Below are 15,254 nucleotides of genomic sequence, written 5' to 3'. Positions count from 1 at the left end.
AAAACTGTATTTTAATCTTGTATTTTGATTACAGTCTTCCTCAGTTTTCCTTCCAAATTTATGATATTTATTACTTCTAGAAGTATTTTACTGGGTTATTTTTGTTTTGATTATGTATTTTGTGGTTTTGTATTCTGCTTTTATCCTGTGAACAACCCTGAGACCTGTGGGTATAAGGCGGTATACAAATTTATAATATAATATAATATAATATAATATAATATGTAGAGGGCTGAAAAGATTAATAGCAAACTAGTAGCTTTATACTTCTCAGTCAGCTGATTTAGGTGGTGCTGTGGTTAAACCACTGAGTTTAGGGCTTGCTGATCAGAAGGTCGGCGGTTCGAATCCCTGTGACGGGGTGAGCTCCCGTTGCTTGGTCCCAGTTCCTGCCAACCTAGCAGTTCGAAAGCACGTCAAAATGCAAGTAGATAAATAGGAACCGCTACAGCGGGAAGGTAAACGGCATTTCCATGTGCTGCTCTGGTTTGCCAGAAGTGGCTTTGTCATGCTGGCCACATGACCTGGAAGCTATACGCCGGCTCCCTCGGCCAATAATGCGAGATGAGCGCACAACCCCAGAGTCGGTCACGACTGGACCTAATGGTCAGGGGTCCCTTTACCTTTACCTTTAGTAGCTTTATACAGTATACTAGGGTAGTTCTGTAAAAATGTCAACCTAAATAGACCTATATTTATTTTCATATATTCTGCATCATTTTAAATATACTTTTCCAGACTTTCATTATCTGGCAACAATTTTTCAAACTGACAATTTGTGTGTGAGTAAAACAATACAAGATGACCCAGATTTTTTCTAAGCTTCTGTTAAAGACACCCCCCCCCAAAAAAAGATAATAGGCTAATGAAATTTTGTTGCAGGGGTCACCAGCCCTTTTAGACTAGTGGACAACTTTTCAAATTTCGAGGGTGTGTTTGGCATGCCTGTCACAAAATGGCTACCAGGGAGGGGGCAATGCAAACACAAAATGGCTGCGGTAGGAAGTGTTAAAGCAAGTTGTTAAGAAGGCAGGTTTAATGTAGCACTGCTGAGGAGGTATGTCCAATATCCAATTAGGTTTGTGTGCCCTACGCAGCCTAGACACCATAGGCAGAAGGAGTTTTAATCAACCTAAACTTCTGCTTATATTTTACATTACCATACAGTAATGTACAGTATATTGTGTGGTATGGGGAAGAGGACAAGATATGGATTTCTGATTGAGTAGATGTATGTGCTAGTATTCATCTTTGGCTGTCAAGATTTCACATCCACTTCTATGCATTCTTTAAATGCAGAATTAAATCCCACTGTGTTCATTAGGACTTTGAACATGACTACATTCTTAGGGAGTTGAATATGAAAGGGCCTTCTGGGAACATTGTTGTTTAGTCGTGTCCGACTCTTCGTGACCCCATGGACCAGAGCACGCCAGGCACTCCTGTCTTGCACTGCCTCCCGCAGTTTGGTCAAACTCATGTTCGTAGCTTAAATATGACCTGTTTTCATTTCTACTTCAGTTCTGCGTCGTCTCCATGATGATGCAATCATAGTTCCTCATCTTACATTCCAAACAAGAAATAAAGAGCAGGTACCGCTGATATTATGCATTTTGGCCTCTTCTGAAAATAGGATTATATTATATAAACATTTCTCGCAAATCCCACTGCTGGTTACATAAACTTTAACAGCATCATGATAAATGCAAGAGGCTAACCTCAGCTCCTTCAAAGTCCCCAACATGTGCAAAGAGAATTGAAGATGGGGGTTGAGCTATCAACTTGCAATCATCTTTGCTCAAGGGACCACAGTTATGCACACTCCTGGTGAATGCATCTGTCATCCTTGTGACTTTCCTCAGGATCTGTCAGATCTCATGCTGAGGCTCATCAGAAATCAAAGAGAGATCCTTCACCACCACCTGCCTTTTTCGGGCTCTGGAAATTAGAGGAATGACTCCATCTTTTGCTAAGCTACCAATAGGCTTCCAAGCAGTAAGATATCTCCCTTCATGGCTCACAATGTGAATGTGAAGCTGGAGTGACCCCAAAACTCAGTGTGATGTTGCAGGTAAGACTTGTTCCTTCCCCCTTAGAGAAAGGGCAGAGTTGGTGGCTGCCACAAATTTTTGGCAGTCTATGAAGTCTACCCTAGGTCTTCTTTCCAGAATTCTCTGTACATTCCAAAGGGCTCAGGTGTGGGGTTTGTGATCACTACACATAAAATATTGTTTGGACACTGGGTAATATAGTAAAATTCAGTATGAAAACCTAATCACACAGATGCTATTGAATTAATATTTTGCCCACAGAACACATGACAGTGGCATGCAGGGACATTGAAATTATGATACTTGGCTATGAAAATATTAGCAATTTCTTCCCATAGTTCTGTTACATCTGCAAAAGGTTATTTGCCTTTTGAGCTTAAAGTGTCAAAGTGTGAGCAAAGTTACCACTATGCTAGATATTATTCCCTTAGCTGGAAAACACAGTTCACCACTACAGTGGTAGAGGGCAAGCTAGCATGAGCAGCAGAGCTGAAAACTGCTGAAATGGGAGGAAGAGACTTTATGTGCTAGTCAAGGCTAAGAAAATGTAACTACTGCTGGAAACATAAAAAGCTGCTTTCTTTTGAAACATAATTGCATATATTGTTACAGGTATCATTATCCTAACTGATGTAGCCATGTTCTTCATCTTCTCAGCAGTGCATGTTTAATGCCTAAATGTAAAGCTGTGAACTAGTTCACTCAATGCTTGAGATAGTTATGAACTTAAAGTTAAAGATTTGTGACACTCTGGATTTGTTTGAGTTGGGAAAATTTTATCTGAGAACTAGTATATTGAAGCATGCAGACTGCAACTCTTTTATAAACTGAAAAGAGCAAGTGACAGGGAATCCTTATTCTCCGAAGCCTAGAAAACTTGCTGGCTACCATTTAGTTCTCTCACAGCTATTAAATTGTCCTCATTGGATAAAAGAAACAGTTTCTCCAATCACATGCTGCTTAATAGGTGACTGCAGTATATGTGCCGTGGCAACCAAATACATACTTTCTGAGGGTTAGGAGAATGGAAGCAATTACTCATGCTTTCTTGACATAATAATCAAGTACAATGATGAGCAACACATGTGCCATTTGATCCATTTTCTTGCAGCCTGGAACCATTTTAACAAAACAGGTCTCCTTTTTTGCCACCCCCTCACTTATCTGGGATTCATACCTGCCACAAAATTAAGGTTCACTCTTTCCCTTGAAACTTGTCCCTGTATTTTTAGAAGTATGTTTTTGAGAAGTTTCTGGTGCCCACCACTAAATCTGGTGAGTAGGCAAGGAGGTAAATAGGTTAGTATTTTCTTCTCATTTTGTTCAAAATCAGAATGCATGATAAACTGTGTATGTAATGCCCATGGTATGATTTCAATATGTTGTACAATCCATTAAACTTCTATTACTCATCCCAGTCTCTCAGGATTGGTTATACTAGAAATTCAAACTGAAATGGATAGTAATTGCTCAATTTCAAATGTGAATCTAAATGTGGGAATGAAAGTACTGTATGGGAAGTTACCAAAATTAATATGTGACAAGGGAAAATAAATAATTGAGAAAAGTATAAAAGTAGTATAGCTTGCTACTTTTAATGTTTGATTATTTAAATTTTATTATCTAATTTTGCCACAAAACTAAACAATGACAGTGTCTTTCCAGACATGTAAACAAAATTCACCATGACTGAATAAGTGAGAGTCGTAAGAGGATTATAGGGAGAGTCAAATGAGGGCAAAACCATGACATGATTACAATGTAGCTTGACTCTGGTTATTTCCGTGTGCTTAAGTTACTTTTCTGATCTGCATGCCCTTCTCAAGGCTAACTAGCAGGCATGCTTTTTTACTTCCATGTAGAAATAAGAACTGCATTAAGAATGCTGTTCTGTGCAAATGAGCAAGGAAACTTAATTTCAGTTACTGAGAGATCTGTCACCTTCTCAAGGTCAGATGCCATTCCAGTAAATTCAAGTATTGTACTGTAACATCTGGTCTTGTACAACAGTTTCTGACCTGGAGGTTGTTTACTTGGAAAATCCACAACATGTCTTGTGTTACTCAGGTTCTGGAGCTGGCTTCTACCACTTAAGAACAAAATACAGTCGTACCTTGGAAGTCGAACAGAATCTGTTCCGGAAGTTATGTTTGACTTCGAAATGTTCGACTTCCAAAGTGTGGCTTCTGATTGGCTGCAAGAAGTTCCTGCAGCCAATTGGAAGCCACAGAAGCCCCGCCGGATGTTCAGCTTCCAAAAGAACATTCAAAAACCGGAACACTCATTTCCGGTTTTCGATCGGGAGCCAGAAGGTTCGACTCCCAAGGTGTTCAGGAGCCGAGGTATGACTGTACTTTTAATCTATTAAGACCACCAATGAGGGTCATTCACACATTCAATATTTGGTTGCTGGACCTAATTTAGTGCAAAGTTACATGGTATGCAAGAGATCCATGATTGAATCTCCAACATCACTTTACTTGCAATTGACCTCATTTGATCAAAAATTATGGGTGCCTGTATTTTGTCCTCATAGGACAAAGAGCAGCTTGGGAAGGAGGATTTTGATTTGAAAAAAATGGCATGTTGCATGGGTGAAGCATATCTTTCCCCTGCATTACTGATGCATTCAAGTTAGCTAATTCTTGAACCTATATTTCATTTAAAAACAAAATGTCATACCATCTAAGCACAGATCTCTCATGTAACATGCAGTTTGGCACTTAGTTTAGCTTTGGTTCTTGTTGTCACAACTGAGTGTGACAACAAGACATTGGGGTGTGGCTTTGAATAGTGCTTCAACTGGGCCATCCTGATTAAGACTTGAGGCATATCTGTGTGTTCAAATTTAAAACATTTTTCTTAAATCCATGTTTAGTTGTGTCTTGTCTTAGTGGTGGATAAATATGGTGGACAAAGCAAAAGTGTCCAAAAGAGCATAGGGTTTGAGAAAGGCAACATGGATAAAGTAAAGCAGCCTGGATTGGTACCCTCCAGATATTTTGGACTCCCAGATCCCACCAGGTCCGATCAGCAGGGCAGGGATGATGGAAAGTGTAGTCCAAAACATCTGAATGTCAATAGGTTAAGGAAGGCTGAAGTAGAGTAGCTGTTAAGGCTTTACATGAGAAGGTATATGCAATGGGGGTGGGGTGGGGGTGAAAACAGATGTTGCCAGGGCAGATTTGTAGTGAATCTTCGCAGCTTAAGAACTGATCTAGAAAGTGAAATAGATACCGGTAATTGAGGAGAGTACAGGTAGATAATGGGGACGCGGGTGGCACTATTGCCTAAACCGCTGAGCCTCTTGGGCTTGCCGATCAGAAGGTCGGTGGTTCGAATCCCTGCAGCGGGGTGAGCTCCCATTGCTCGGTCCCAGCTCCTGCCAACCTAGCAGTTCGAAAGCACACCCAAAAGTGCAAGTAGATAAATAGGTACCGTTCCGGCGGGAAGGTAAATGGCATTTCTGTGCGCTGCTCTGGTTTCAGTGTTCCATTGCGCCAGAAGCGCCTTAGTCATGCTGGCCACTTGACCCAGAAAAACTGTCTGCAGACAAACACTGGCTCCTTCAGCCTGTAAAGTGAGATGAGTTCCGCAACCCCAGAGTCGTCTGCGACTGGACTTAATTGTCAGGGGTCCTTTACCTTTTTTTTTTTTTACAGGTAGATAATGGAAGAAAAATTGACATTAGCCAAGGCAACTTGAGTTGGATGTGAGATGAATAAATGCCAGACAAGCTTTGAGTCTAGACAAATTATGATGGTATGCGTGGGGTTGGAGATAGATGTAGGAACTCAAATGGCGCAGGGAATAGCAGAAATAAACGCAATCTTCAACATAAAAATTCTATGTCTAGCATACAAGGTTTCAGATGATATTATTTCTGAAAGTAAGGAGACTTACTATATTATATTTATTATGTTCTTTGCTGCATTATATATCCAACAGTACATAACTATGATTTTATTGTTTGTTTTTGGCATTTGGTGAAAAACCATACTTTGGTTTGAATTTGTAGCATGTCAATGCTCACTTTAAAAATAATCAGTTATGATTAATGTACACATACATTTTACTTCAAGGCCTTCAGTTTTGCTTTTGTTGAGTTTGCTGTATAGTTTATCATTCAAGAAAATAAAATGTAACATAACCTTGGGGTCCATTCACTTGTTTGAAGAGTGTCTCCTAGGTAACAGTTACTATAATGCATCCATATTATTTAAAATGCATAGATTTAGATTGCAGTACAAATTGTTTAAGATCAGATCAGGTTTGATTTCTTGGCTGCATCAAACATCTGCAATAGAGAGAAAATATTTTGTATGGACTTGAAGCTTGACAAAAAATGTGTTTACCTACAGTGGCATCCAAAGGAAAGAAAAAAACACTTTCAGAAGTTGGTCATTTCCATAACTTGATTAATAATGAATTTCAAATGTGAATTTATCAAGTGATTACAAACCTATATATTTAATGTTTCATCTTTTGGCATACTGTATGTTGCTAGCTTGGGTAAGTGTTGTCAGAATAAGGTAAAATAAAAACTATCACAGTGTCTTCTTTAAAAATACCCATTATAATGCAGTTTTCTCTGTTTTTCTTTATTATAGTATTTGTAAATCCTTCCTTGATTTCTATATGTGTAAGATAATAGTTGCTGGAAAGTGTTTTAGAGGGCTTACTTGGACTTTTATTTCTACTAAGTTGTTTTGTTTTGTACTGAAATTGAACTCTTTAAAGAAGTCTGGACACTTTACTAAAATATTAAGACTTTGCTATGGTTACTTGATTGAATGCAGCCATGGGAATGTTGACAAAGCCAAGTTCAGGGGCGGATGTTTCATTTGCAGTGGAAGGTCACAGAATTATACAGAAGAGCTTTCACCAATGGGGGTGTGGAGCGGACATATCTTTGTATCACACCAAACTGTCCTAGCAAAATGTTTCTCAGCAGCCAAGGGACAGTTGATAATGGGAATATAGTGTTTCAAGTCAGGATTATAAGCCTTACTCATTAACATTGCAATACAGGCAGTTGGATAAACCTTACAGAATGCTGAATATTTATTCCTTGCAGTCTACTCATAAAAATAAGTCTGAAAGATTTGATAATAAATTGTTAAGATGGGATAATTCTGGCTATTAGGGTTCTACACTAAGATTCTTACTTGATTAATCATCTGGTTTTTAAGCTTCTGTGCAATTGCTAAAACTAATTGGGATATTATGAGTTTCTCAGTATATTTCCTTTTTTGAGAATACTTCAGGATATGTTGCAATTTGATACTCTTTCTAGAAGGGTTTTTATTTTTTTTCTCCTTTAATCGTCATAGGGAAGCAAGTGTGCCCTTAAACAGTCCCACTGATTTAATCTTCTGGTTACAGATTGAAGCACTGTTTACACATGTCTCCTGTTAAGCCTAGAGTTGGGGGAGGGGGTTGAGAATTCTCCCAGCAGATCTGCTACACTTCCAAGGCGCTCATATAGCAATTGCTGGGAAAATCCTCTTCTTCCCTCCTCCAGGCTTAGATGGAGGGCTGGAACTTGTCTATTTCACTCTGTGCTTTGGAGGTATTCAGAATTCTTCTGAAGTAAAGCATGACGTGGACAGGCTCCAACTGTTCTCCTGTGTTTAAAAAGGGAGATTGTTCTTAACCTTTCAGAGGTACTCTGAGCACGTCTAAAGCTCAGTTTGTTGTCAGATAAGACCCCTACTTCTCCACCATTTAGGTAAGGACAAGAGCCTGACAATCACACATATTGGCTGTAGCTGCTAAGGCCAGTAAAGCTTGTGCATTTCACTATGTATGTATAAACTGTATTATTGTTCTCAGTGCAGTGGAGTAATGGTGTACTTAAATGAGTTTTTTGTAACTAAATTATTACAATAGTACCTTTTTATACATGGATTATAACTGATACTTGTTTATATATGAAATGTTGAATTTAAAACTACTTCTGCAGGAGCTGTAATGCATTAGGAAAATTAATTGGTCATATAAAACAAATGATATTTTTGTAAAAAATAATAAGTGAGCTTTAGTTTTGTTTGAATGCACTTGCAAATTAGAAAATGAGTGGGTTGTGTGTTTTGTTTTGTTTTGTTTTAATGCTTGAATAGTCACTTCAGAAATAATGTCTTTCTCCTTTAAAACACCTTTGTACCTACTCTAAACTGCAGAGTACTTTTCCTAGTGGTCCTAAGTTCCAGTGCTGGGAAGCAGGTGGCAGGACATTTTTGGAAGTTAATACAGATCCTACAAAGTCTATGCATTAGATGTTCATGTGTTTTGTTTCTGTCTTAGAAACGTGACTGAACTGTAGAGGTTTTATTCCTTAATGCTTTATTTTCAAGTAGCATCTGTGGTCCCTTTCCATTTATAGAAGAATCCTTTTCCGCTTATGTATGGTTTTATAGAGCCTGGAAACTTTCTCTTCTTCCCCACCCCCTTCTTGTTGCAAATTGAATGCTTGGCATTAATTTATTAAGATTCCTTCAGCCAAATCTGTACTTACTGGCTTCAACCACACACAATCCATTGTACCCTGTTAAGGTACTTCCCCTGAATTTATGGCTCTTTGGGGAGTTTCTAGTATCAAGGAATCTTCATTCAGCTGGAAACAATTGTATAATTAAGAGGCATTGAGTAGATAGAATAGTTCTACATAATTGAAGCAAGCAATGGCATGTTTGGCTATAGATGGTGTTTTCAGCAATTTATTTGTAGGCTTTACTTTTTCTTTTCCCTTAAGTGTCATTTCAAACTGAATCAGCATGGGTGCTTCCAGTAAGTTTATCCAATAGCAACCAGTTCCAGCCTTGCTCTCCAACTCATGTGGAAGCATTGTATCCATCTCTTGGTAGGACTGAAGGTAGGAATAATAGTAGAAGCATACAGTATTAAGAGAATCTGTTTCTGATACATTGGTCATGAGAAAGACCACATTTTGCAGTAATACAGCAATCTTCTTTTAAAGCAAATTTGGCAAAAAAAAATCTGGCTGTACATCTTTGTATCACTAAAAACATTTTGTTTGTTTTTTAACCTCAAAAACAACAAACTGTAACACACATCTTTATTTAGCTGGAAGTGTTTACACTGCAGACTCTCTACACACAGGTAATATACACATATTTATCCACCCTGTTTAAGTTTATTCAGGGCTGTATCATCTTCGAACGTAGAATTATCTGTTCTTATTTTCACAAGGAAAACTTCAACCATACAAACTAACACATGCCTATTTCATTATTAATTTTGACTCTTGAATATTAGCTCAAGAAATATAGCCAGTTTCCTCTCTTTCAAACAATTAAAATAGTTATCTATTTTTCAAAAAATGTTTTGAGCATTGCAGAAGTTTTTAGTTTTAGAATTTAAAAAATTGAAAGCAAGATAATTCTATGGATGCTTATTTTACAATTCAGTAAATTAAGTGCCAGATTAAATAGTTTACTGTTTTCCATCTGATAGATAAAATGAACAGTATCATTATTCACAATGACTCATAAGTTGCTTAGACAGCCAAGTACTAGCTTTTCTTGAGAGTGTAACTCTTTAAAAGCCATTTGCAATTTCATCCAACTGGCAGGTCAGTATTACAAACAGGCATGGTCGGTGTCAGGACAGTAGATTGTTACAGCTTGTATTAGTAATGCCTTAAATGCATAATCTTTGAATCAAAACATGAGACATGGATGTAGAGTATGTTGCCTATGTTTGGAATGAGTGGTTATTTGGTAGGAGTGGCTACCTTTGACCTGGGCTTGGAGTATTTCTTAGCTTCATAATCAGTTAATGGCATTGGAGATGTCCAGACATTTATTTAATTTAATTCAGTATACAGTGGAACCTCTACTCACGTATGGAATCCATTCCGGAGGTCCATTCGTGAGTCAATCTGGGTCGCTGGTAGAAGCGCTGTTCTGCGTGTCTGCATTCGGTGGCAGCTGCTTCTGTGCATGTGCAGATGGCAGAAGCCGGTTCTGCGCGTGCTCAAACTGTGGCAAAGCCGGTATTTACTTCTGGGTTTGCTGCGGTCGCAAATTGAATTGTTCACGAGTAGGGGCAGTGGTAAGTCGAGGTTCTACAGTACTGTACCGACTTTACAAGGATGAGCTATGCAGGGACTGCCAACAAACCTTTGTACGGTTTTGAGCAAACTATTTAGGTGAGACTTTGTATTTTAATATTCATTTATAATCAACTTGGTCCAACCCTTGGGCCACATGCCACCCAGCTCTAGAGAGGAATCTTATTTTTTTTAACATAGTGGCATAATTTGCCACTGAGTCAAAATTCAGTTAAAAAGGCTGACCATACTGACTCACTGTCACAGGACCAAAAGACCTGGTGTAGCATTTCCAGTCATGTCCTCCAGCCCTGAAATTGACATGTTTGTGTGCAGGCTACTAGCTTTTGTGGGCTTATTTACAAGTACATGTTAACTGATGTTAACTGATGTGCATGTGCACAAGAATTCAGTTTGCAGAAGAGTTAGTTGTTTAAAAGTATTTCTCAAATGAAACTGAGTTAATTGGAAATATTTCATTAAACCCACAACAGAGGCTCATTTCTTTCCTGCTGACACGTGTACTTTTAGAAGGGTTGAAAATGTGTCAAGCCATTTGTCTGTAACACTTCCTTGTATATAAACACCATTTGCACCTCTGTAATAAAATTCAGAGAAGACAATTATTGAAAGACAGATTGAAACCAGATGGGCTAGAATGGGAAGTGTGCATTCTGTATGCATTCTGACTCCAAAAATGTCAGATTAGTATGACTGTCTCAGAAGGCATGAAAAAAAGCTACAGTAGTAGTTGATATATTATGAGCCCCTATCTTTGAATATCTGGTTTGAGACCACCCAGTTATTTTTTTTGCAATACTTACATCAATAGTTTACTTTTCCAGTATGATGACTTCCTGTTTATTGGAAATGAGAAGCTTTTCTTGGAAAGAAGTGTCACTGCATGCACATTAATAATTATTATTTAACAACATTTTATGCAACAGTTTGAAATATTAACACTTGTTGTAATTATCAATTGCTGTTTTAGATGTCTGTTCTGAAGATTAAGTGTTTTGACTAGCATATGCTAGGAAGAGGCTCCACAGCTCTCTGCCCCTGGTGTCCCTTCTCTCTTAACTCTGTGTTGGAATTCTCACCATTTGATGTTATGGAAAGAGCTGTGGAATTGCCTAAAGGAGCTTTGGATGAGCTGCAGGGCAGAAAGGGGGGGAGGGGAGAGAGAGACCAGACATTCTGCAACCCTGCATTAGAGTTTTCATCCTGGTCAAAAAATTGTGCTTTAACTATAAATGAATATAGCGTTATTTTTTTTGTAGTGTGTGAATGCTTGAATAAAACATACAGAACAATGTGTGGCAATGGTACAACACTCTTTGTAGTGGAAGAATTGTATGTTGAATGAGTGTTGTAATTTATATGCGAGTTGTGACCAAAGTAGAGTCTACCAAGTGGATGGATGGCATGGTTGCTGAGGAGCAACCATATGTGAGAGCCCAGGAGTATTGAATGATTGTTTCCTGTGCTGGGAAAGCCTTCCCGCAGTAGTTCATGCGTTGGTTACTTCAAGACTGGTTTACTGCATTGCACTCTATTTGAGGCTCCCCTTGCACTTGATGTGGAAGCGGCAATTAGTGTCAAATGCTTCAGCACGATTGCTGACAGGAGTGAGGCTGTGGTAGCAAATAGCACCAATTTGCTACCAGCCCAAATTCAAAGTGTTACTATTAGAATATAAAGCCCTTAACAATTTGGGACCAATTTATGTACAAAATTGCCTTACCCCACATCCGTCTGTTCGGTCGCTTCAGTCTGCAGAATTGACACTACTACAAGTGCCACATAATACCTGTTTCGCATTTGTAAAAACTTGGTCATTTAGTGTGGCAGCACCTGCCCTTTGGAACTCCCTGCCTATTGAGATCAAGCAGGCACCTTCTCTGTACTCTTTTTAGCACTTCTTAAAAACTTTATTGTTTAGACAAGCCTACCTAGATGCTTAGAAAGTAGAGACAATGTTAATCTGTTTTAGCATTTTAACTTTTGTATGTTTTAAGGTAAGGTTTTAATTTTTTCTTGATTTTCCTGTTTTATCTTTTTGTAAACTGCTATGAAGGTTTCTTTAACAGTGAAACAATAAATTTTATGAAAATAAATAAATAAACAAACAAACTGTGTGGGTGTATACACACACGAACACACACACACGAAAAAAATTACTTCTGTAATACATGCATGTAATGAAGTTATACGGTACTAGTATTCATCCTCATTATCAATGAGAAGCTATAATAATAAAACCTGTCTTGCCTTTCTTCTGTATTTCACTGAGAGAGAGAGAAATCTGTGTACATATTATAGCAATGCAAACAGGTGTTCAGACAACTGAAAATAGTAATTTTCTATAGTTAGTACTTTGTACACTAGCACGCTCCCTTTCACCATCAGTTTATTTATGTGGAGCTCACCTTGCCCTGAAAGGAGAAGCTGTAATAATTTTTGCCAGCCCAGTTTTTCCTTTCTTACTCTGGGAACAGACAGCCCTTACCAGGGAGAGCAGCCACACCCACAATGAATGCCTCCTTCTCTTGTGGTGTACACACTTAGAACTGCTTTTTGTTGATCTCGGGCAAGGCAAAAAGTAAACAAACCAGACTTGGAAATATCCTGCCCTTTCCCCTTGTACTGGTTACTAGTGGAAGGGTGAAAAAAGTTTCTCTTCTTTTGGAATGAGTCCTCTAGTCAAGCTAGAAAGAAAGACATTTCAATCTCTATTTGAATGATCATGAACATGTATTGCTCATCTAACAAAAGAGTCCTCAACTTTGGAATTGCTCAAAAACTGTTGGATCCATAAGGAATCAGGGAAACAAAAATTGCTAAACAAAACTAAAAAATAAGATTATCAGGATATACTGTTACTGTGAGAACAGAGATGTCTGTCAAACCCTGAACCCCTGGAGTATTCATTCAGAGATAAAGTAAATAGGGATGGAGTGTTGCTTAGACATAATGTTTTACTTTCATGTTATGTGCTTGCTGATGGAAAATATTCCAAGAGATGAGGAATTAATCTCTTTTAAAAAGCCTTTTTTCATGTTCTTAGTGGTTTGGTTCAATCTTCTGCTTAACATCAAAGACTCACATCAGACACATAGGCCATTTATTTCTAGCAATAACATCTAAAAGGCAAAGTGCAGTTCAAACATTATACGTGGGTGCTGATGAATCAATCATCTTTTACTCCTGGCTCGGTCTGTCTCTCTCCTAACTAGATAGCTAATATGGATTGATACTTTCAACTTTTGCCTTTGTTCATTTTAAAAGAGGTTTCCCTCCCCATTCTCATGAAAGTGCTGCATTGGCATATTTGAAGTTGTAGCTGTTTTGATAGTTAGACCCGTTGGGCTGCATACTTGGTCTTGCCCACTGTTGTGTATTATACTGGTCAATAAAAATCCTTTTTCAGTAACAAATCTGTTTTTAGTTTCTAGACTATAAGACAATGCACAAGTGATGGGGTGCAGATGCAAGGGGGTACTGAGGCCATGCCTTCGGGTCATGCTTTCATTGTTGCTGTTGTTTAGAAGGTGGGAAGGAGTTGGAATCCAACGACATCTGGAAAGACCACAGGTTCTCCACCTCTTTCTTGCAGGGTCATTGTAAACTCCATAATAAGATAATGTACATGAGCCTTTTCATATATTTAAAATTGTAATATATATGTTGCACACCTGAGCATAGGCAGAGATAATAATATACAAATTGCTGTCCTATTTGAACAGATTTTTCTAATTTGCATTCAGATTAAGACCAGGATCTGTATTATTTGGCATTTTTGTCAAATTGTACTGTAGCAAAAGAAAATTTGCGCGGTTATGCTAATCTGCTTAGTTGTTGGAAATCAAGTGGACATTTAATATCTAAAAATAGATTATTGGAGGTCATCAGCTTGAATGTGCATTCACATTATCAAACTATCCTGCTTTGTAAATGGAATAGTATCCTGAGAAAAGCCCTGGCAAATAGCTGCACACGACTAGGCTTAGTCTTGAACTGTTGATCTGTTCTCTCAGCCACTCTTCTGGAAATAGAATGTTATCACCAACATTGTCAGGTTCCTTAGGAATGTGTGAATGAATAGGATTCATCCCACCCACACAATGTTAGCACTGAGGTTAGTGTGCAAATACAAAACTTGAAATTAGGTTTGGAATGCAATTCATCTGGAGTAGAAATAGCCATGCATTTTATTTTGTTTAGAAAGGCTTTATTTAAACCATTGTAAAACACTTCAGACTGCATTTCCATTACTACTTCCACTGAAACAAACTGAGATTATTATTTCACCATTCAGTTCTGCTAAATTCCCTGTCATGACCCCAGCACTTTCCCTTTTGCCCTGTTTGTGCTGGGTTCTGCTTCTGAGCACAGAGTATATATCTGACCCATATATAGAGAGTATATACATGTATATGCTGTTGTACGTCTGGCATATCTGCTGGTTGTTACTGGAGCCCCAGCATTCCTGCCTTCTTGAGAGGCCTATCCCAGAAACTGAAAATGTAGAATTTAATGGTCATGTAGCAGATCATCTTACCTTCTCTTAAAATAAAAGAACAATAAATACCGAGAAGAATTTATTTTCTATGATGTGTTGTTGTGCTGTGTTACAGTATAGTAAAGGTGCCTGTTTACTCCTCCTTTGGACAGCCTTATGGGTTGGTTTACTACAGGGATGGTTAATTTTTTTTATATCTGAGAGCCACATTGCCCCATGTTGAACCCTCAGTGGTGGGTGGGATGAAATATAACAATGAGTATGGCAAAAATAAACACACAAATCTGGGGAGCTTGGAAAAACCATAAAAAACTTTGGATACCACAGCAAGGCATGCATAGGAACATTTTTTGGGGGGTGGGACCCTCAGATTCTATTTTTTTTTTGAAAAAAGAACAAAAATATGATAGGTAAAAATCTCTTGAGGAGACAGATAGAACCTTTGTTAGCTACCCCTTGAAAATTGAGAAATTACATATCATACTTAGGACAGAAGAATGTTTTGGTGGTGAATTAGCATAAGCAGTTGCACCAATTTTGTAGGACAAAAATTTTGTTTTCTGATGTCTTGTTATATATATGCAGTGCTTTTTTTCTTTAAAAAATC

The 15,254-nt window shown here is 38.1% G+C and overlaps 1 protein-coding gene across 23 annotated transcripts in view; it reads left to right on the top strand.

Moving 5' to 3' along the window:
- The window catches only part of ADD3 (adducin 3), a 105,707-nt gene that overhangs the window by 15,393 nt on the left and 75,060 nt on the right, over positions 1 to 15,254 (top strand). The window contains exon 1 of one of the 23 annotated variants that reach the window (XM_088670623.1): positions 1,952 to 2,071. The exons of 20 other annotated variants lie outside the window; for them this stretch is intronic. The gene's annotated coding sequence lies outside the window, so the exon portion shown is untranslated. Of the gene's footprint in view, positions 1 to 1,951; positions 2,072 to 7,632; positions 7,783 to 15,254 lie in introns of those variants that run through there. 2 more of the 23 variants (XM_088670619.1, XM_088670621.1) reach the window with 2 other exon arrangements.

Source organism: Zootoca vivipara, chromosome 5, assembly GCF_965207765.1.
Source record: "Zootoca vivipara chromosome 5, rZooViv2.hap1.1, whole genome shotgun sequence".
In the NCBI taxonomy this organism is placed as follows: domain Eukaryota; kingdom Metazoa; phylum Chordata; class Lepidosauria; order Squamata; family Lacertidae; genus Zootoca; species Zootoca vivipara.
Note: the sequence above shows the minus strand (reverse complement) of the source record. Positions and strands in the feature narration are given on the sequence as shown.